The sequence below is a fragment of the Neofelis nebulosa genome, chromosome 2 (genome assembly GCF_028018385.1).
Source record: "Neofelis nebulosa isolate mNeoNeb1 chromosome 2, mNeoNeb1.pri, whole genome shotgun sequence".
Taxonomy (NCBI): domain Eukaryota; kingdom Metazoa; phylum Chordata; class Mammalia; order Carnivora; family Felidae; genus Neofelis; species Neofelis nebulosa.
In genome coordinates, this window is record NC_080783.1 from 152,471,120 (window position 1) to 152,496,435 (window position 25,316).

The window sequence follows — 25,316 nt, forward strand, 5'->3', positions numbered from 1 at the left end:
TTATGTTTATTCAAGGACTTGTTATCCTGCATATGGCAAGTTTATTCCTCTCCTAATGCTCACCTTCCCCCCCCACCAATCAACATTTTCCTTGCCTTTACAACCCAGTACTCCAGCTGAATGTGTTGCCTTTTTCCTCTCCCATGAGATATTCTTCTTCATGGACTCAGATCAGGCCTATTCTCCAGTATCAAATTCAAATCCCTTCTTTTCCCACAGTCTTTCTGGAAGCTTTACCTATCTCTTGCCCTTGATGTCACTGTTTTTTGTTTTGTTTTGTTTTTGTTTTATTTTCTAAGTGCCTTGGTATATGCTGGATCTCACAATTCATGCTTTGTCTTCACTATTTGCTACATTTATTTGAGTCTAATTTCAAATAATTTTTTGTTCATTGAGGACAAGATTGATGTACTTATTATACTTCTGAGTTTTTTACTTTTTTATTGGACAAATTACAAATTATCAACATCCTAAAAGAAATCTACAGGGTTCCTGTTAGCATGTTGTTTTCAATGCAAGAATCTGTAATAAAATCAATGTCTAAATTTATTGAGCACTTATTATATGCAAAGCACCGTGCTAGGTGGATCTATCATAAGCCTTACAACCACTATGTTGTAAGTATTATTATTATTGTTATTGTTATTAATATCATCATCATTAATGTCATCATATTATCACCATAACCACATAAGGAAAGTGAGTTAGAGATACATTAAGCAATTGCACAAGATCACTAATTCATTCAATCTATCAATACATTTTTATTGAGTTTTTAATAACGTCCCAGGCATGATTCTAAACATCACAGAAGGAACATTGAGCAAAGCAAAACTTTTTTCAAGTTTATTTATTTATTTTTGAGAGAGAGAGAGCACACAAGCGAGGGAAGGGCAGAAGGAGAGAGGGAGACACAGAATCTGAAGCAGGATCCAGGCTCTGGGCTGTCAGCTCAGAGCCCGATGTGGGCCTCAAATGCACGAACTGTGAGGTCATGACCTGAGCCAAAGTAGGACAGTTAACTAATTGAGCCACCCAGGCGCTCCTGAGCAAAGCAAAATTTGTCCTGAAAGCAGGACATTTTGCTTGGGGAATAGACTATTAGAAATTTAAACATTTTAAGAAAACAATTCAAGCAAATGGTCTTCTAACAATATCTGGTGGAATGATGCATGCTATAAAAAATCAAGCAAGGCAAGAGCATGGAGTACAATGAGTAGTAAATCATCCAGCCAGCATGGGAAGGCAGGCTGTCCAACTCTATGTCCTCTGTAATAAGTCCCCTATTATTTATCAGCCTCAGGTACAACTTCATTACTAGCATCTGAAGCCTGCAGTAATCTCTTTCCACACACATATTCTAATGTAACTCAAGTCTCATCAACATCAGATCTACATTCTAATGGGACAAGTACTACTATCTTCACTTAAAATGTACTCACCATGGCTTTTGTGTTTCCCCCAGCTATTCTTTTAGCACATGAACACACACACACACACACACACACACACACACACACAAACACCTTTTTTTCTTTTAACACAGATTTAATTTACTTATCCTCTAAAACTGTTTTGTCTATTAGAACAAGAGTTGCATCTTCAATTTTGTTAGCAATCTCCATCATTTGTACTGTTATTCTAGGCAGTTTATAAATATGTGTTGGCATGACAGAATTTTTCTGAGTTCTAGTTCCTGAAAATTATGAAAAGAAAACAATTATGTCAATATGTGAAAAAGCGAAGAATTATAACTTTGGATCTAACTTTCTGTAGTGTCTGCATCGACAATTAGTTTTAAAATTAAGGTATAAAGTCTTAAAGTTTCTTTGACATAATGGACCTTCTGATTAAGGAAAAACATTGAGGATAAATACACATACGATATGTGTTATGTTAGACTTTGAAGCATTTAAAAAAACATTACATTCATGGTAACCCGTAAATCCTTGTATATTACTATTATTTATGTCCTCTAATTCTGAAGAAAATATGAGAACTTAATTAAAATGGTTATTTATGTCATTTCAGCCATTAAATGTTTAAACACATTTAAAAGTTGTCACTCAGTCGCAGTGAAGAGAATGGTTCCTTTCTGAAAAAAAATGAAGCAGGTGTATTTATAGCTAAATAGGAGAAAACCTGTTTGAGAAAAAGCAGAATGCTGAGAACGCATATGGTATTTGCATCATCTCAAACTAATGCTCAAGTGACCTTGCCAACAGTATTTATTCTGAACAACCACATAAGCAACTATCTTCTCAATATAAAAAAGTACTCATTGTTCTTTTTTTTTAAATATTTCTTTTTTAAATTTTTTTTTCAACATTTTTTATTTATTTTTGGGACAGAGAGAGACAGAGCATGAACGGGGAGGGGCAGAGAGAGAGGGAGACACAGAATCAGAAACAGGCTCCAGGCTCCGAGCCATCAGCCCAGAGCCTGATGCGGGGCTCGAACTCACAGACCGCGAGATCGTGACCTGGCTGAAGTCGGACGCTTAACCGACTGCGCCACCCAGGCGCCCCTAAATATTTCTAACAATAATAAAGAGTCAGAAACAGGCCTTGGCTAAACTGTGATTGCTGTTCCTGCTTTCCATACTTTTCTAACTTTAAAATATCATTTAAAATACAATTTGTGTATCTTTGTAAGCAAAACAGAGCTTTCACTGTACTCATTAGCAGCTAGCATGTGTTGTTATATTTGACAGATTCAACCAGAGGAAGAAACACAAATAGCACATATAAAGTCCGAACAAAGTTGCCATTATAAATACCACACCCATTTGTTAGGGCTGCTGTGGCAAAATTGAAAACTGTTTGAAATTTATTGACTCACAGTTCTGGAGGCTCAAAGTCAGCTATCAAGGTGTTGGGAGAATTGGTTCCTTCACAAGTCGGTGAGGGAAGGTCTGCTCCAGGCCTCTGTCTGTGTCTTATAGTTGGCCATTTTTATGTTCACATGCTGTTCTCCCTGTATATGTGTCTATCCAAAATTTCCGCTTATGAATTTTCAGTATGGGTCCACATTAATGGCCTCATTTTAATTTCATTATCTCTTTATAGGTCTATCTCCGAATAAGATCACATTAGAAGGTACTGGGGTTTAGGATTTCAACATATGAATATTGGGGAGGGGCACAATTCAGCGCATAACTGACACTTTCCTCATTTTTCTTTGAAATGTCATTTAAATTTTTATTTATTTCTTGCCTATAATCGAATGGATTATAACACATGTATTAGAAATAGTATTTGGTGACTCTTCAAAACTACTTTGATTTTCCAAATTAGGAAAGAAGAAGTTAAATTACCTTTGTTTGCACATGGCATGATCTTATATATAGAAAACCTTAAAAACTCCACAAAAAATATTAGAAATAACAAATAAATTCATTTAAGTTGCACGATTCAAAATCAATATGCAAAAATCAATTGCAGTTTGATACACTAGTAATGAACTATCCAAAAAAGAAGTTAATGAAACAATCCCATTTATAATAGCATCAAAAACAATAAGATACTTAGGAATAAACTTAACCAAGAAGGTGAAACATCTGTACACTGAAACTATAAAACACTGCTAAAAGAAATTGAGCAAAACAAAAATTAATGGAAAGATATATCCTATATTCATGCTTTGGGAGAATTACTGTTATTTAAATGCCCATATTACCAAATCTATAGATTCAATCAAATCCTCATAATAATTCCAATGGCATTTGCCAAAGAAATAGAAAAAAATCCTAAAATTCATATGAAATCACAAAATACCTTCAATAGCCACAGCAATCTTGAGAAAAAGGACAAAACTAGAGGCATAACACTTCCTGATTTCAAACCATACTATAAAACTTCAGTAACCAAGGGGCACGTGGGTGACTCCATTGCTTAAGCATCGAAGCATCTTGATTTTAACTCAGGTCATGATCTCACAGTTCATGAATTTGAGCCCCACATGGGGCTCTGTGCTAACAACACAGAGCCTGCTTGGGATTTTCTGTCTCCCTCTCTCTCTTCACCCCCCTCTCAAAATAAATAAACATTTTTTAAAAACAACTACCATAACCAAAACAGTACTATATTGGCCCAAAAACAGAGACAGAGACCAATGGAAGAGAATACAGCCCAGAAACAAACCCATGTATGTACAATCATCTAACCTTTGACAAGGCGGCCAAGAATACACAATGGGGAAATGATGGTGTCTTCAAAAATTATGTTAGGGGACGCGTGGGTGGCTCAGTTGGTTAAGCTTTGGACTTTGGCTCAGGTCATGCTCCTGCAGTTCAATGAGTTCAAGCCCCTCCTTGGGCTCTGTGTTAATAGCTCGGAGCCTGGAGCCTGCTTCAGATCCTGTGTCTCCCTCTCTCTGCCCCTCCCCTGCTCAATCTCTGTCTCTCTGTCTCTCTCTCAAAAATAAATAAACAATAAAAGTGGTGTTAGGAAAGCTGGATATCTACATGCAAAAGAATAAAAATGGACTCTTACCTTACACCATTTATAAATGTTAGCTCAAAATAAGTTAAAGACTTAAATGTAAGACTTGAAACTGTAAAACTCCTAAAAGCAGAGGGGGAAAAGCTCCTTGACATTGATCTTGGCAATGATTTTTTTAGATATGACACCAAAAGCACAAGCAACAAAAGAAACAATAAGTAGGACTACATCAAACTAAAAAGCTCTGGTCAGCAAAGGGAACAATCAATGAAATGAAACGGCAATCTATGGAATGGGAGACAGTATTTACAAATAATGTATCTGATAAGGGGTTAATATCCAAAGCATATGTGTCACTCCTTGTAGTCATTTTCACGATGCATGCATATATTAAATCATGACATGGCACATCTTTGAAAAATCACACTATACAACCTAAATATATGCAATTTTTCTTTGTCAATCATACCTCAATAAAGTTAAAAATAAGAAATAAACAAAATCAAAGGAAAAAATAAAAATCTGAAAAAACTATATAGATTTGAAATAATAAGTAAAATACTTAGAGTTTATGGTTGTTTGCTATAATTTTGACACATTCCAAGTTCAAATGAGCTGTGAATCAAAAAGTGACTGAACATGGCTATTCAGGTTCATAAGCTAAATAGACAGATGCCTATCATTTGAGATGCACTTGAGGTCCTAGAAGTTGTACTTCCAAAATATGTGCATTGTCCATGTCTGGTTAATATCTTATAATTGACTAAAGATTGTCTCACAATGAAATGAACATATTTCAGCAAGTAGTGGTAGATCAAGCCACTCATCAATCAGAAAAATTGTGCTGAGAATAACTGTAATGAATTTCTTCCAAGCAGTAGCTCTTCTTTCCCATCCAATAACACAAAGTCCTGTTTCTTCCCCAACCGAGCATCTCTATCATATGTCTGAGATTCTCTACCCTGTCAACTTCCAGTCCAACATACTGATGCCTCTTGCCTGAAATAAGGTCTTAATTGGATGAATGTCTTAATTCCTTTATTCAGCAATAAATTATGAGGTTTTCACCATGTACCAAGCACTTGTCATAGATGCTTGACTACCTCTGTGTGGGGTTTATCTAGGTGGGTATGGAAATGCCTTTTGTTTCTGTTTTTTGATCTCCTTCCAATTTGTTATCCACACAATACCCAGAGTGATCATTTCAAAGGGAACTCTGACCCTGTAACTCCCTACTTAAAGCCTTTTCATAATTTCCAATTGCTTTTAATTAAAACCTGAAAGCTTTGGTATAGACTTCAAGGCCCTGTGTAATCTAGTTTCTATTGCATTTGCACCTCATTCCATCTGGCGCTCTCCCTCACCCACTCTGTCTGGTCACACTGGTCTTCTATCTAATGGTGTCTATAACTAAATCTCTACTATCTCAGAGCATTTGCATACTTCTTTTTTCAGAATCTCTCTTGCTCTTCACGTCTCCATTTACAACTCTTCCTTCCTGTCTCAGCAGAAACATCACTTCTTCATGGATGGCTCCCTAACTCACCAAATTTACCCAGTATTCCTGTGTCGCCTACTTAGATCTTCTCATGTATACCAATTGTGAATAATTATATATATAATGTTTATCTCTCTAATTGCATTGAATCCAATTAGGACAAAGGCCACGTGGGTTCACAATTTCTTTCTATACTTAGCACAGTACTGGATAAATAGAAAGTACTTAATACATTTCTATTGAATATAAGAGGAATGAAGAGAAGAGGAAAGAAGAAAGAGGAAAGAGAAAGAATATCCTGAATGCTGATAAGGCCTACATGAAAGTGGAATGAGCTTGAAGTGAGATGAACACTAACTTGAGGGGTAAAAGTTTGGATTCTGGGCAAAAAACTTCAGAGAAAACAACTATTTTAGCCCACATTTTCCAAGTACATTTAATGGCAGACCAATCTCACAAAATGCTTCTCAAAGGCATAATACCATGGTCAAAGTAGTGTGCACAATATTTTCAGATTCTAGAGATTCCCAACACATATTATCAGCTCCTCTTAAGAGCTCCAAGAAGACTCCTTGTGGAAAAAAAAAATGTGTTTAACAACCCCCTATCTAGAATAGCTAGCAATGCTCAGAAGCACTTGCTGGGAAATATGATTGTGAGATTTAACATGCCTTTTCCACTCCCTTGCTTATTCCCTCATAATTAAAGGGATTTAGATGGGAAACCTCATTCTGTATTTTCCCTTGTCCCAAAAGACAGCCTTGGATGACTTTATCTTCAGAGGTTTTGTTTTTACTTATTGATTACTAATGTATAGCATCAGGAGTCTTGGCCCCTCTTTACAATATAGGATTTACATAATTTTGGGTAATTGGTATATCCATACATATGGATTTATAGTATTATGATAATGGTCATATGCTTTCCACCTAAAATTTCTTCAGCTTAATAATATTATAGACCAGGAGTCCTCAAACATTTTTCAGTGCAAATTTCTAGTACTTGTATATTTATTTATATATGATAATGTAAATGTACCACTATATCTACATATTATTTACTTTATAACACGTACCCCAAAATAAAAGCTTCAAATAATGAGGTGAAAAAATATATAATGAGAGGCCCTAATATATTCTTTTCACTACTCCACGGGTCATTTTGCATGGTCCCTATATTACATGCATGCACCTTACTTTAGAGGTAGCTTTTATAAACTCTAACAGGGTTAGAGCTCACCAGGAAATAATGGGACCTATGACTGTTGTTCAAGAATAAGTGACAATGTATTATAAGGCTTATAGTTGTTATTTACCCTGAAAATGACTCAGCTGTTATTTATTGGATGTAGCTTGTTTAGGTGGGTAAAAGGAACTGGATCTTTAGGGAAGATATTGGAATGTGGACAAAGAATACATCTTTATAAAGTTTATGTCAATATTGAGATGTTGCATAATTTACTACCATAATGTTACCAGATAGAGCCCTGTCTTCTTTACCTTGGCTTGGAATGTCAGGAGGGCATAGTTGCAAAGGCACATGGTCCTCCTGGATGACCAAACTACAAAGGCAGTCTGATCCCTTAGATAATGAATCGACCAGGGGTTCAATGTACAGAAAACAGAAGTTGTGAGGATGGAATCTAAGATTTAGCCTAATGATTTTTACTCAGGGAGAGTCCCAAAAAGTAATTTCCAAGTTAGTCAACCTGGAGAACCCTAACAATAGTGCCTGGCCAGATATACTTATCTTATTGTACAAGCAACTTAGTTTTTAATCCTCTATCCTGGGAGAGACTACATTCAGAGAAGCTCTTAAAGGGGATTCATTACAGACTTATGAGTTTAAGGGCTCCTTGAGTTCCAGAGTTATTTATCATTAGATAAAAGCATCATAATCATTTGTAAGTAGTATTACAGAATGATTAGGAATGCAGGCTTTGAAGGGAGATGAGTCTGGTGTGAATTTCTACTTTAAACAACTTGAAGGCTGTATGATCTGGGATAAAATATTTCATCTCTCTGACCTACCGTAAAGTGTGAATAGCTATAGTTCCTCAAATTCCACCTTAAATTAAAACACTTAGCACAATGGTGCTATAATTAACACTCACTAAAAGATAGTAAAAATAGTTCTTATTTTTTTTCTTCTCCTCTTTCTTCTTCTTCCTCTTTCCATCCTCTTCCTCTTCCTTCCCCTCCTCCCTCTCCTTCCCCCATTCCCTTCTTCTTCAGTACTATTTTCAGTACCATGAAGGAAATGAGAATTGTCTATGATCCAAACTGTTTTCCAGATATGTAACTGAACCCTAAATCTGTTGTTTCCATTTCATATAGATGCACTTGACTACATTAAACCTAGTGACCATATGTAAGCTGCCAACTTTGATTAAGAAATTTTCTATTTAAACTTGACTTAATCTTTAGTTTAAGTGGAAAATCTGGTAGTAAGACTTTCTCTCCTCTGAAGTTTTGTTAAACACTGTGATCCATGGAGACAGAATGGGGAATTAAGCCAAGGAAGCATGGCATAAGAAAAAAAATTGTGGAATTGAACCCAGAAGCAATTATAAAATAACTGCAGAAAAAAATACATAATCAACACTGCAAAGCCAAATGACTACTGTATCTTGTATTGGGTGAATTTGAGGGTGAAATAACTTTCACAAAATGAAATTCTTAATGACGATGAGCTACAAATAACATACTCATTAATCTTGATTTTGAATGGTGTTCTAGAACAACATTTGAGTTCTAACACATTTGTAACAATTGTCAAAGTTCTCCACTGAAGACTGGGTTAAAAATTAATTAGCAATAAGTTTTATGTGTCATATTAGTCTAATCAGCTACTAACCCTGCAGAGATAAGTTGTCACATGAAGTAAATTGAAAGTAGAAATGATCGATTTTTCCTTTCCTCAAAGACAAGATAGATCTTTAAAAAGTAATTTTTCCTTTTACGAAAAAGGACTCAGGCTTCAACATGATAGGTTGAAGTAGGCTCATTGATTGCTCTTTAAGGTCCTGGAACAGTTCATGAGGCAAGCACAGAATGGAACAGAATAGCTTCAGCAGAGAACTGATGTTCCAATTCATGCTCTTTAGAATTACAAATGGCAATGCTTTCCATTATGATACATTTCCCTCTACAAATCTGCAAAGAATTGTTCAATATGTTTGTAAAAATAATTTTCATTGTGATTTTATTTTCAGGGGATTTTAGATTTCTTAACTCTTTATTATACTGAAATAATCAAGGCTAAGATGATCTCCTGAAGAAATTATTTTCTTAACATAAAAGTACAGCTAATGGAGAACACATGTAAAACTTTAAACTTTTGCAAACCAACATAACATCCCATGCATGCAGCAAAAATTGACCATCATCAAACACCTTTTTTTTTTTCCCCCTTTGGACAAGTTAAAAAATAGTGCACAGTGGGCTTGTACCACTAGAACAGGGCCATCTTTACCAGGGTAAGCATTGGATTCATTAGCCTAACACCCTCAAGGCAAAACTGTAATGACTTTTGGATCATAACAAGATGGAGGTCACAGGAGAGCCATTTAACTCCTAACATAAAGTTATTTATGAAAAAAAAAGACACAACTGAATTGTTTTTTGCATGAATGCTATATTTTTTATTAAAATAAAAATAGTGATACAAAAAACAGAAGAGAAAATACCCCAAGCAACCAAACATATTTAATAAAGATGAAGCCCATTCTATTTCCCTGGAGAGAAAATGTGTGGTTTAACATATGAGAAGGATATTTCAGTTGGTGTATGTTACCCATCATAGCTGTACCAGCAGGAGCAGCTAAAGAGAACGGTCCATTAGTTTTTCCATAATAAACTCTTTTTTCACTGGAACACTCTTGGGATTCTTTGACATTACTTCAGTGTAGTTATTGGTGGATGGTTTCAATAATTGGAACTCTCACAATCTGAAATTAACATTTTCCATGTCACTCTAGTATACGTTAAATATTATGAAACTTGATTTTAAAGGCATCTTCTCCAATATATGGGATTCCAAAGGCAAGGTTGTAAATGCAAAATGCTCTCTAAATTTTTGCATTTCACATTTGCATTTTTTTCTCAAATTAACATGTCAAGACACCTATTCAATATAACTTTATCATGCTCAAGGAAGGACTAATGAATGAGAGCTAACAGCTCCCAGTTGGAGTCTCCAATGTGTCTAACTTATACCTAAGGCAACAGCGTCCACACAAGGGAGTTCTCTGAAAAATATGTGCCCTAAAATGTACAAGCATAAATGAAAATTGGATAGAAGTCTTCATTGAGGTTAAAAAAAAAATTCAGCACCTAATTTTGCCAAGTGCCAGGAAGAAGACATGGTTCTTATGCTAAAAAGAAATCATAGTCTAATACAGAAGTCAGGCATTTAAGCAACATAGTGAGATAGATTCAGCTGGAGAAATATACAACCATTTAAAGAAGAACACAGAGGGGCGCCTGGGTGGCGCAGTCGGTTAAGCGTCTGACTTCAGCCAGGTCACGATCTCGCGGTCCGTGAGTTCGAGCCCCGCGTCAGGCTCTGGGCTGATGGCTTGGAGCCTGTTTCCGATTCTCTGTCTCCCTCTCTCTCTGCCCCTCCCCCGTTCATGCTTTGTCTCTCTCTGTCCCAAAAATAAATTAAAAAAAAAAAAATGTTGAAAAAAAAAATTTTTTTTAAAAGAACACAGAAAGGATGTGATTTATGCATACAAAAACACTCCTTGGAAATTTTTCTTAAAGCTACAAAGAATGTGAGACTTCATCTATTTGACTTTAGGTCCTCTCTAAATATTATGGATAAGATTGAAGCCTAAAGATGTATAATGACTCAAGCAGGGACCCACAGCTCACTGACCTCACATCTCCAAATTCCAAATTGAAAGTCCTATTGACTAGTGCATACACCTCTTTGGAAATACATGGTAGCACATCCCTAATTCACAAACCCAATTTGCACGTTACTGCTCTCTTCTTAAGACTACAGTGAAGGGGCGCCTGGGTGGCGCAGTCGGTTAAGCGTCCGACTTCAGCCAGGTCACGATCTCGCGGTCCGTGAGTTCGAGCCCCGCGTCAGGCTCTGGGCCGATGGCTCGGAGCCTGGAGCCTGTTTCCGATTCTGTGTCTCCCTCTCTCTCTGCCCCTCCCCTGTTCATGCTCTGTCTCTCTCTGTCCCAAAAAAAAAAAAAAAAAAAAAAAAAAAAACGTTGAAAAAAAAAAAGACTACAGTGAAGTGGGGAGGATGTGGCCTGAGGGACACAACAAATTTCCTACTTACTTTTCCCTTCAATTGTGCTGTTTAATAAATTGCTGACAGACTAGGAACTTGAAAATGAAGTCTAACTGAAAGTCTGAGAGAATACGCAAAAAAGAAAAATAGTCGGGGCACCTCGGTGGCTCAGTCGGTTAAGCAGCCAACATTGGCCCAGGTCATGATCCCGCGGTTTGTGAGTTCGAGCCCCACATCAGGCTCTGTGCTGACAGCTCAGAGCCTGGAGCCTGCTTCAGGTTCTGTGTCTCCCTCTCTCTCTGCCCCTCCCCTTCTCATGCTCTGTCTCTCTGTCTTTCAATAATAAATGTTAAAAAAAAATTTTTTTAAGAAGAAAAATAGTTATTGTATTAGATCCCATGGAGTAAGAGATGACAGGTTCAGCATTTAAAAACAACAATAACAAAACGTAACATCTCTTAGAGAAAAAAATTTTTGAGAAGAAAATAAAAGGAAAGAAACAACAATCAGGAAAATTTAACCAGCTTAGGTAATGTCATCTAAGAAATATTTATTGAACATTTATGTTCATGCACAATGCTGGATACTAAGTGTTGCACAAGAGATGTCAAAATTACTGTTTCTAGAAAGTTATTAGTTTAGTGGGAAATTAATTGAATAATCACATTAATAATTCAACACAAATCAAATGCTCTGTGACAGGAACATGGTTCTTATGAGGGGTTATAACAAAGAATTCTGACATAGCCAGGAAGGTCAAAGAAGTTTTACTGTACAAACTTATATTTGAGCTGAGATGAAGGATGAATGAGAATTAACTAGGCTAAAAGAATGAAGCAAAAAAGCAATATCTAAGCAGTTAGTGGAAGAGAACTGGGTGACATGGGTCTGTGAGCCAGAGACCATGTGAAGAATGTAAGTCTTTATAGTAGATTGATTGCATTAATGGTCTCACTCTATCACACCTCCCTAAATCCATGCCCTTCTTTTACTGCCTCCTCGTGATGACTCTGAACTTGCCATGTAGCTCACTTTGGCCAGTAGGACAATAGCAAACCAGACTTAAATAGACTTGAAAAAGCACTTTCCTGTTGCTATTTCCTTTTGCTCCACCATGGGAAGATCAAGCTTGGGCTTGCCTGCTGAATGAGGAAATGGAGCTGAGTTGCTCATTGTCTCTGCTGAGGCCCACCCAGACCACCTGACCTCCAGCTAAACACCTGCGAGAGCCCAGCCAAGGTAAGCAGAGCAGCCTTGCTTACTGGTAACCAGTGAATGAATTCTGCTAAGCCCTGCTCACATCAGCAAAGCTCCCCAGAAGAGCCCCAAAGAGCAACTCAATCAATGCACAGATTTGTGAACTAAATAAATATTTAATGTCTTAAGCCACTGGGATTTGTGGTTGTTAGGCAGCATCAGTATAGCTATAGATAGCTGGCAGAATGTTAAATGTGAAAAATAGATACGTAGTGGTATAGGTATATGGTGTGCATAAGAGTGGAATGATTTTAAGCTGTTATAGTAAATGATAATGGCAACTTGGACTAAGTAATAGTGAAGATGAAAACAAGACTACACAAGGCAATTTGGTTTAATTCTCTAGAAAATGGTAAACTACTAAAGGCCTTTAAACAGACAGATTGTGACAGGAACAAACCTCCACCAATTTAAGAAAATTAAATTGATCAGGTTTTCATAAATACCAAGTAGAGGAACAGAACACTAGAACAAAAAATTTAAAGAAAAAAAAAGTTAAAAGCCAGGAAAGTTTCTCTTCACAACATGAACTTTAATGAACAGCCTCATACAATGAAACCATTCATTCTGAGGCTCATATGTAAGAATAGATTCTCACTCTTCAAAAGATATTCTTTCTAGATGTTAGTAGTTTCATTAAAGGCCCCTTTGACAGCCCAACCTCAATTACTGGAGTCTCTAAAGGGGAATGGACTTCATGGATTTAAAAAATGATAAACTAGTTCCAAGACCTTTTCCATTCAGTGTTTTTTGTAGATAAGTAATTAAGGTATAAACAGTTTATAGGATAGGGAGTTTGTTTTAATGTCCACTTTCGTATTATTGGCAAGGAATCACTAAAAATTAAGAACTTAATATGCTAACAAGTTACTCCTTTCTGACCTTCTAAAATTTTCTCACCCCCATCCTCACAACCATAATAGAAATCATATCTCATAATATAGAGACATATATTATGTTCTCTCAGTGAGTGTTTAACCACTCTAGAATATTCATGGGTGCAATATGGACTAGAAACAGTTTAGGAGACTAAACAATGGATTGTAATCTTGTCTCTGTTTGAAGCCAATCCTTCCAATGGTATGTAAATCCCATTTCCTCTTGTTTGTTTAAGGACATCATTCCAGAAATTCCTTGAACAGCCTAACTCCAGCCATTCTTCCTCATTCTTCCTCCTAGGTCAATATTTGTCTCTTTCTCCTCTATAAATGAAATCAGTGCACACATATATAGATATATCTAAATTGTTAAATAATTCTCTTGCTTCATCTTCCTTGTCACTTTGTCTATCATTAGGTTGTATTTATTGAAAAATTCTAAGGAAGTAATCTATTCTTGTAGTTTCTAATTCTCTCCTCCCATTCTCTCCCAACTCACCTTTGGTTTTTGCCCCCATCATGCCATCAAAACTACTCTCACGATGTTTACCACTGATTTCTGCATTGACAAGCCAATGACCACTGTCAACATCAACAGCACACCCACTTCCTTGATAGATTTTCCCCATTTACACTTCATCCCATCCACTCCCTTGCTTTTCATTCTTCACTGTTTTTCCTTAGTCTTGCTTGTTGGATTTTTTTTCTCTCCAACCTCTCTTTTTTTTAAATTTTTTTTTTTAATGTTTACTTATTTTTGAAGGAGAGAGAGAGCTGGGGAGGAGCAGAGAGAGAGGGAGACACAGAATCCAAAGTGGGCTCCAGCCTCTGAGCTGTCAGCACAGAGCCTGACGCTGGGCTCAAACTCACAAGCTGTGAGATCATGACCTGAGCTGAAGTCAGACGCTTGACCAACTGAGCCATCCAGGTGCTCCTCTCTCCAACCTCTTAATGTTGGAAGACCCTACAGCCTTACCCTTGGTCTTCTCTTCACTGTCTCCGTTCATGTCTTTGGTGATCTCATCCAACCACATGGATTTAAATATATCTTATATGGCAACTGCTCACAAATTTATATCTCTAGCCCATCCCTCTATCCCAAATAATAAATTTGTATCTTTATCTACTTAACTATCCACTTAAATGTCTAATAAACACTTCAAAATCCATATGCCCTAAAATAAACATGAGGCTAGTCCACCTGCAACCTTCCACATATCAAATGATAGAAATTCCATCCGTCTAATTGCTCGGGAGGAAAAATTATATACATATACATATATCCTTAACTCTTCTTTTCTTTTTCATACCCCACATTGATCCTATCAGTAAATTCTGATATATATCCAGAACCTTATCACTTCTCTTCATCCCCACTGCTAGCATCCTTGTGTGTGTGGGCTTCATCTGTCCCTTGAATTACTATGATATCTTCCTGACTGGTTTCCACTATTGTCTTCTGCCAGTGTATTCTTTTTTTTTTTTAATTTTTTTTAACGTTTATTTATTTGTGAGACAGAGACAGAGCATGAATGGGAGAGGGTCAGAGAGAGAGGGAGACACAGAATCCAAAACAGGCTCCAGGCTCTGAGCTGTCAGCACAGAGCCCGACGTGGGGCTCGAACTCACGGACCGCGAGATCATGACCTGAGCTGAAGTCGGACGCTTAACCGACTGAGCCACCCAGGCGCCCCTGCCAGTGTATCCTTAATACAGTAGCCAGAGAAATGTTTTTCACATTTGAGAGAAATCATGTAATTCCTCTGTTGAAAAAAGTTTAATGGCTTCATTTTAATGCAGACTGAAAGCCCAAATTCTTTAAAAATATTAAATGGCCCCTACTCCTGTACCTGAATTCAGTTATCTTTTAATTCAGCTCCCAATATTCTCCCCTCAGTAGAGCTGTGAGATCTCCTTACTTTTCCTTAAACATGATGAACCTAGTCTCACATTAAGGAGTTTTCTCTAGTTGTGCTCTCTGCTTAGAATATTCTCCCTCTACATTTACACATCACAAATTCTCTAACTTTCTTTTAATGCCATCTTCTCAATGATGCTACCCTAACCTCAATGTAACATTCTAACTCCCTTCCCTAAGCCCTGGCACTGTTGTTTCCCTTTGTCCTATTCTACTGTTCTCTTTTTTTTCTGTAACACTTATAACCTATGAACACACTAAATAATTTTCTTATTGTTTATATGTTTATTGGTTTTTTCTGTCTCCTTTCTCTTGAACAAAAGAAATCTGAGGTCAACATCCTTTTTCTGTTCAGTGAAATATCCCCAAGAACACATAGAAAAAAACTAAATTATGTACTGAATGAATGAATGAATGAATGAACAAAGTGATATTTTGATGTATTTGAAAGGACATATCCCACTCCCAACTAAGCTCTATGTGTGGGTTATAAAATGTTTTTGTGGTTGCAATGAATGCTTTTTTCTGTTGGCTGATATAATCAGAATAATGTTTTAATGTGAATTAAGTCATCCTTCCCTCACTTTTCTCCTTTTTGTAATTTAATTGCCTACCATTACCACCACTTTGTATGCAGTGTGGAGGCCCTGCCCTTACTGAATATAAAATGTAGGACTAACTGACAGTACTGAGTGACTTGTGGGTTTGGGGAGTGTGCAATGACAAATAGGAGTCAAAACCCCTGAGAGATAGATAGGACAGAAACCTAGTCGAGTGATTTACCCAGTTACACAGTGAATCACCAATGGAAATGCAAGAATATGGGTTTCCTATTTTCTGGTGAAGGTTATTTTCACTCGAACTTACCACTTAGAGTCTAATGCAAAGTTCTAAAGTTAGTGGCTTGCTTCCTCCAGGATCAGACACCTCAGGCTACAAGCTCTAGGTGATGTGACTTGTTCATCACAGGCCCGTGTTGGACAATCCCCATGGTTGACCTTTGTCATCCCCTTTGCTCTCTTACGTTATGTTTAAGTTGAGGGCCCAAGGTGTTTAAGTCCATGTGTTTCCTAGAGTACTTTTATAACAATTATTTGGTATTTGTGTGTGTCATGCATACAACACGGCCCACGTAAAGCTGAAAATTCAAAGAAATCAGAAATGGTGAGGGATTGTCTATGGTAAAAAATGAACAGTATCATGCTGACTTTAGCAAAAAGCACACTTCAACTCTGCTGTTCTACCTTTCTTCTTATATCTATCATGTATGAGTGCAAGTCCTTATATTTTATTTACATTCTCTCTGAATTTTGCTTGAGTTGTTCTATGCTTCGACAGTGAACCCTCACAGAGACTCACCTGTTAGATTGCAGAATATTTCAGCATCTCATGCTCTGACTCCTGATTCTCATCCAGACATGGCATTGATTGCTATAAATGCGAAATTAAGGATGGAAAGAAAACCATAAAATAAATACAAACGAATGAATAGACATGTATGATTAAGTACTGGGCAATTCTCTTCATTAAACAATACCAAATAAATGGTAGCTAATGTATAAAACCAAATGGTGGGAAGTTTATCTTTCTTACAGTAGCTTATTTTCAAGATTTTGGTATTCAACACTTTAATGGCTTTTGAACTATGATCTGTTCTCATATTCGTATGCAATCACCTGCCCAGTAGATACTTATTTTATGCAGAATATTAGATTCTGTTGAGGCTTAGCGAACTATGTACTTCAAAGGATGACATTTGTAGAACCAGTATTTGAAACTTCTTCACTACAGTGATTCTAAATTTTCCACCACATGTATCCAAATGATGTGGTTCCTTATGTTCACAACTTCTCGAGGACCATGTCATTTCTTTTCTTTATCCATTTTCCAGTAAATTATCCTCTGTAACACATGTTATTTACCTCTTCCCAGTTTCCCTCAATGATCCTATCCTCTGGTCCAGAATCTTCATGCATTACCTGTGCTAGAAAAATAATTATATGGGTTACCCTTCACTTACTCATATTGTAACTAATTTATTTAAATTTCGTATTTGTTCAAAGCTTGTCTCAAATGCCCACCCACATCTTTATTTTTATAAAGACAATAAATTTCTGTGAGTGAAAGAGCATGCTAACCAATTTTTATACAGTAATGGCACTCTTTATGCAAATAAATACAAAACATTTTGATAGTGATAATAGTGATTATAGTAGATTCTCAAATTCACTTTAATAATATTGCCTTAACCAGCCACAAATCAACTATGAGGCGTTCTATAGCATAGGAATATAAAAAAGAGGGCTGAAAGTTGGCATTTTTTGATGACGCCTACATCACCAGATCAGTGTGAGGCTGCCTCTCTCCTCCTGAAATGTGGTTTGATGCTGGCAGGCCTGTACTGGTGGGCTTGAGGGAACTTAGAAAGTAAGTTTCTTCCTCACTTTTTTTTTTTAATGTTTATTTATTTCTGAGACAGAGTGAGACAGAGCATGAATGGGGGAGGGGCAGAGAGAGAGGGAGACACAGAATCGGAAGCAGGCTCCAGGCTCTGAGCTGTCAGCACAGAGCCCGATGCAGGGCTCGAACTCACAGACCGTGAGATCATGACCTGAGCCGGTCGGTTGCTCAACCGAATGAGCCACCCAGGCGCCCCTCTTCCTCACTTTTTCATTAACTCATCCTGCAGCTGAAGTGGCGTCTTACTGTCATTTGTCTTTTTTCATCATTTGTTTTAACTTTACAGTGATTATAGCAGTACTTTTCAATAACTGTGGCCAGATACTAAGTAAATAAATAATAACAGCCATTTTAAAATACAATGCTATAATAGTAGAGTGCTTAAAAATCTCATTTTTCCCCCCAGATAGGAAGCTGACTTAACTGATGCCCTATTTGGAAAGAATTCTACAAAAGAACTCTGTAATCCATTCTACAATCCATTTATCCAAATGCTATCTCCAACATGAACACAATTCCAGGTGTGGTTTTGTTTTTTCTTTTTGGTCTAGAAAGGAAAGAGGTGGCTTTTTAATACATTTTAAGTGTAGGTTTCTAGGCACAGATAACAGCTATGTGGTATTTTAAAGAATTGCTTAGGTCCACAATGAATACTTTCAAACAAGGACAGACTTCCATGAAGGAAGAAAGAAGATAGAAGCATGGCTCTCTGACAAAACAAGTTCTGTGAGTGACTTAGAGAACATGTTTGTAGGTGCAATGGAAGATAAAAATGTCAATATAAAAGGCAAAACTGAGGAAGCCAGAGAGTGATGGCAGAGCAAGACTTAGGACACTTACCAATGGGGCAGAATCTAGATAAAATTTAAAGTCAGGGAGAGAACTGGAAGAGTTGAGTCCAACTCAAGCACATGTACAGGTAGAGTGAGGGAAAATTTAGGGGCTGTGCGTTAAATAACTTTTCTGTGAAAGAGGAAGAAGCAAAATAATCTGTTATGAGTGAGAGGATAAAGATTCTAGGGAGAATGCTATTTGGATGCTACAACAAAAGAATAAAATGATTATCAACAGGCTAATATAAAGCAGTATAACTTACTTTTGTAATAAGACCACTTTTCTAATATGTCTAGAATATCTTGTTTTCTCATTAGCTATTTGATTAATACTGAGATATTCTGTTGATATTATCATTCAATGTTTAGACATTGTGGGGAAACTGTCATGCACAATAACTAGGCTTTGAATTACAGAGCCCTCCACCCAGTGCAGGTCACATATCAGGAATATTGTGCCCAGTTCTAGATGTCTTACTTAAGGGCCACTGACAAACTAAAAGCATCCACAGAGAGTTAGTAGCATGTGAGGGCTCTGGCCAAGCCATCTGAGAAACAATTTAGAAAAAGAAAGCTCTTCTTCCTAGAGAATCAAAGAACTGGAAAGACTCCTAAAGGTCATTGAGTCCAACTGCTTGCTGTGAGAACTTTCAGATTCTTCTGCAGATGCAACACAGAAGTTTTTACTGTCCTTGCTGAGACTAAGCCTTCCAATGAAATTCTTTTTCCTTCTTTTCCTAGAAAGAAAGGATCTGAAGTAGAGACAGCTAGATACGGGAATATAATTCCCTCTTTCTTTCTCTAAAACTATGATGGTGAAATTTTGTTATATAACAATTATCTCTCTGTTCTTTGAAACATAGAGTGTCTTTTGCCTAGTTTTCAAGATCCTCACGTTTTGCCCTACACTATATATATCCTAATTTTATTTCTCTTCACAGTAGTCAGGCTAATCTCCTGATTCCATTTTCTATCTTCCATAGGCAGATTGTTCTCATTCTATTTTAGTGGCTATTTTGGGTTACTATTGCTGTGTAATAAACCACTGCAGAATTTAGTGGCTTAAAACAGCATCTTTATGTTTTATTCTCAAGATTCGGTAGATCAGGAATTCAGGAAGGATTCAAGTGGGATGTTTTCGGTTTCAATTGGCCTCATTAAAGTTCATTCATTTTGTAGTCATCTTTCAGTGTTAGAAATAAAGAGTACTTTTTTTTAGTATGGCTTTATTGCATTATCTTTTAGGAAGGTATAAACGTATTTACCTTGATGAGTATTCAGATTATTCTTAATTTTTTCACTATTACTGCCATTGCTGTAATTAATGCCCTTTGATGACTCATTTGGGTTTCTATTGGATACATTTATGCAAGGGGATTTGCTGAATAAAAATATAAGTTCATATAAATTTTAGTATAAATGGATAAACCAACCAATAAAAGGTAGTTCAACGTGGACCAGGATGACCACTTTTCCATCTCATTTCCATTCTGATAGTGAACTGTATTGCTGTTATTTGCATTTCTTTGAACGTTAGTGAGGTTGAACATATTTTTTCTTATGTTTAATGATCATTCGTAGTTTTTTCTGAATTTTCTTTTCATAATATTTCTTCATTTTTATTAGGATGTTTTATTGTTTGTTTTGTTTTATATCTGTAAGCAGTGGGATATAATAAAGATATTAAGCATTTGAGGACTATAATAAATAATCTTCCACAAATAAATTCTCTATAACTTTTTCATAACATACTTTTCCCATAAAAAAGCATTTAACATGTTTAGAGTAAAATTTGGGGGTTTTTTTTGTTCTTTTCTAATTCTTGGTTTGGTTTTATACTCTTGCTTTTAAATATTACACAAATATTTGCCTAAATTTTGTTTCAGTGTTTTTGCTTTATATTTTATATAAATATTCCATCTATCTGGAATTTATTTGTGTGTATGTTATGGAAATTTTCAGATAGCTAATCCACTATCATTTATTTAATAATGCATCCTTTCTCAACTAACTTGGAAAATAAAATTCACTGTATCTTGACCCTATTCTGTATCCCAATTGCTTTACTTCTTCATGCACAAATAATGAGCTGCTTTAATTTCTCTAGCTACAGAGTATGTTTTAATATCAGTGACACAAGTCCCTATATAATTGTCGAAATTTCTGGGTATTCATGTAAATGCATTCTTCTAAATGACACTTAAGAAAATGTTTACAGTTGTGTTATATAGTAGCACATAGCTTCTTACTGAGTTAAATTTCTAGATTAATTTGGGGAAAATATAAATTTTTACAATATTGAATCTCGTCATCAAAAAAAACCCCGATATGTTATGATTGCTTTATTTTACATTTATATAAATACTTCTTTATAGTCCTAAGTTTTATGGAGTTATTTTATATAGTTATTTTCTTTTTATGCTGCAATAAAATTTTTTCTTATTATATTTTCCTATTATCCTTTCTCTTTTGCTATTAGTAGTAGATAAGAAAACTATCGCTGTTTTTACATTGTCAAAATTTTGTGCAATATCAAATTTTTACGTTAAACAAATATTGGACCACTTCATTGACTTAACTATTTCTTTTATTAATTATGTTTTTAAACATTTATTCGTTTTTGAGAGACAGCGTGAGCAGGGGAGGGGCAGAGGGAGAGAAGGAGCAGGAGACCCAGAATCTGAAGCAGTCTCCAGGTCTGAGCTGTCAGCATAGAGCCCGACACAGGGCTTGAAACCATGAACCATGATATCATGACCTGAGCCAAAGTCAGTCACTTAACTGACTGAGCCACCAGGCACCCCTCAACTATTTCTTTCAACTTGTCATTGACTAATAAATTTTTTAGGTAAAATAAATTTTTTTATGTTATGCTTAAATAATAATCTTTTGGGATCTGCTTTTAAATTAACAATGTTATTTATTTATTTATTTATTATCGTTTCAGTGTTTATCACATTGGTTACATTTGCTTGAATAATGTTAAAAAACTTTAAACTAATTTGATACTTATGAAAATGTATTTCTTAAAAAGAATTAAATTTTGTTAAGTGAGTTTATGACATGGTGCCAGGCACTGTAATGATTACCATTGTGTGGAATGAAAATTGAGAATAGCTGGCTATATTTCTTCCAAGGTGCGATGCATGTAGCAGTAGTTCAGGAACTCATAAGACTGAGAAAAAAGAGCACTGACTTCTTTGGAACAATAAATGGTTCAATTTGAGATTTGAGGATTACAATTTTTTTTCGTTTTGATTTTGATTATTTGTTTTTGTTTCTCCTGGTTGAAAAGTGGTGTTTGGAAGGAAAATAGAGGAAACAGAATAGTAGGCAAGGCAAGAACTGAGATTGATGAGGCAGCCACAGATAGAACTTGAATGGATTCATGAGTGATTATCAAATAATAAGCAAAGATGGAGAAAAAAATGTGTAACTTGAAGGAATGGGCCATGTCTCTCTTGTTCTACTATTTAATTCTAGCAACAGACAGTATCACCAGCACATAGAAAGTGCTTCATAAATACTGTTAAATGAATGAATGAATGAATGAATGAATAAATAAATGAAGAATCAGTGCAACTATATGGATTAAGTGCCTGCCTTTGACCCAGATGGCCAGTCTGTCCACATACAAATTATTCCCACAGGTGCATTAAGATCTAGCGTTAACATCCTCACTCCCAATCCTAGTGAATATATGAATCAGTAGCCTCTTCTCCATAACCGAGGACTCTAACTCACCTTTTAGGGCTGTGTCTGGTGAGAGGGGGAGATTCAGGGCAAGACAAGAGAGAGAATTATTTAGTTAAACTGAATAGGTTCTTGGTGTTCCAAGCCATCTTTCTCCTCCTAAGTCCTTTTAAAGAAAATAAGAGAGTAGAAAATTATGCAAGTAGATAGGAAGGGGAATAGCAAACTATCTACCATTGGTTCAAAGTTGCCTGTGATCCATAATAATACAATACTTTAAAGAAACGGGGGAAATGCATACATCATGTAAATCCCAGGACCCTTTCTCTGAAGCAAGACTACAGAACTATTCATGTGAAAAAATTGTGTAAGGAAAGTTACTACCCATATCACACCACCAGAGAAAGATTTATTCAGGACCTAAAGACATGTGAGTGTCTAAGATCTCTGAATTGAAAAGCACATTTCTAAGTCTCAGTAACTTGGTAAAGGCTAAATACAGACTTTCTGACTAGGAAGGTTCGGAGCCAGAAATGCACTGATGATTCCTCCAAGCTTTAGGGTACTCGTTTCAAATGCCACAGTATTATACTTCCACATAAGCAGAGAAGCAACACCAAAAAATATTAATTACAACAAAAAGTTCTGAAAACAAAAAACAAAATCCTGTGGCAACAAAAACTGTATAAGGAGATTTCACATGCTCTGATTTACTCATAGCTGTGGGCTTCTTTAATGCTTTTCATATGGTGCATTAGTTCAAACATCCCAGATTACCAAAATGCATATTACTGATTTAAGTAAACTTCTGTTTAGACTTTTTTGTACTTTCTGCTAAATTGTATCATATATTGGAAGGAAGGTGGAGATAGGAAAACTAGGTTCTACACTTAGCTCTGATTAGCTCAGTGCTTGTTGAACATGTGATTCATGTAGCCTAATTTCTCTAGGACTTAAATATGAAATGAACTAGCTTATCTCCAAAGCTGGTCCTAAAAGACCTTCCTCATCTAGGTAAGGCCAAGTGGGAGTGGGCTTGATATGTCTGAATATTGGAAATTGAACTTAGTAGGGGGTAATTGAACTCACAGTTGTGAACTCCACTAAATTTTTAATCAAGCAATCTAACCAGAAAATCCAGATTAAAAAGAAGAATGGAGTAGGTCATAAATTGATATGGTAATGTGGTTAGGAAAAAAGATGAGACATTATTTGAGCCAGGAAAATGTATGTTTGCTCTACTTAACAGGTCAGTTCAGGGCATTCCAAGCAACCTTATGTGGGGATGTGCTTTGAGGGCCAAGTGGGAGAGAGTTGTAGGTAAAAACACTATATCCATCCTAAAAAATCTGGTATACCCCTCGCCTATAACTTTTATGCCTAGCTGTCAAGCCTGTAATCCTCAGCAACATCTGAAAAGACTCCAGATCACAGGTTGTATTAGCTGGATTTGGCTGGGCTGGATAAGCTTCCAACCTGCTCTGTGGTGGGCTGCTGTGATGTAATTGCAAGAGAAGCGAAAGCGACCATGTATAATGACGCCCACCGGCTTTATCTATATGACCAGGCACAACAAAACAACCTTAAAATGGATTCTGCCCAGCCAACTCTGTTTCCTTGGTCGCATCCACTGCCTGTTTGGATTGTGGGTACAATCAAAACTCCGCTGGAGGATAACTGTTGAGAAGTTCTGAATCAGCTATGCCAGGGTGATTTGTTCTGTACTGTCAATGTGGTCATTATCCTCACTTCAAACTCTGTGGCAAAACTGTTGAATGTGGAAAACTCAAGTAGGGGGAAAAGGCTCTTAGTACAATCTGGATTGGGCTATTGATTATGCCTGGGGTTGCTGGGAGGCCAGAAGATTAATAGAAAACGCTCACTTAGAACTCAGTGGAAGATTTCCCAATCACCCTGCAGAAAGGTCTATATTTCACTTTCACATTTGCCCACTTGGGATATAGGAAAGAGGAGATGGAGGAAACAAAGCCAGGAGTAGAAGGGCAAGGGTTCAATATATGTAAATGTTTCTACATAAGTTGATATAAAACACATGACTCTGAATGACTTCCAAAATGCTTGAATCCTATAAGACACACAAAAAAATGAATGATCTGAACACCATCTGTTTGTCCTTTTGGTACATGTGGTAATGGTCACTTATCTGACTACCTGTGGATATGGAAATGCATTTGAAATAATGAAGGACCCTCTGCTCTATTATAATGACAACTACCAGTGACATTTGTAACCTTAGCAGCGGGTTAGAAACTATTTATGTCCACTCCCATTAAGAATTTTACCTCTTTTGACACATCCATTTGGTTCTGTTTGAAAGAGAAAATCATTAGTCTGACCTAAAACCACAAATGAAGACCAACTACTCTCAAGTAATTTGCATATGCTTAACTATTTATGAGTTCCCTGCTGAGCATCAAAAGTGGTTATCAATCTACCTACACCCCAAACTACTATAGAACATTCAGTTTCTGTTAAGAGTATGCTCAATTCCCTATGAAATGAAACTTGAGGTCAGAAGCATAACAGACAGTACTTTCTTTTCCTTGGGGAGCATTTTGGCATTTTCTGCAATGAATAAAGTTTATCCATTCATCCAGCAGATATTTATTAAGTAGCTACGATATGCCGAGCACATAGTCTAATTTTGGAACATGTTTAGATCTTCAAAAGAGTAGTGTACTAAAATTGATCTTATTTATAACCATCTATTCTTTGACCAGCATTCATAACCATTCCTTCCTCCTACCATAATTCAGTTTGTCATTTGTTGATAGATGGGCTAGATGACAAAATTTGGCAAGCAACAAAACATGGAATAGCTCTTATTTGAAGCATGTGTACCAGGAGAATATCAGATCTTTAATTGTATTCAACATAGCCAGAAATAATAGTACCTCAATATGTACTTATCTTTTTTTACTCGTATATTTATTTCCAGTTTTCTTTTTTCTTTTATTTGAGTTTCCATCTGATCTAAAACAGAAGCAGCAGTTAATACTGTTGTATTTAGTATCATTTCAGTGCCTACAGTGATGAGGCAGCAATCTCAAGGAAATTACTGCT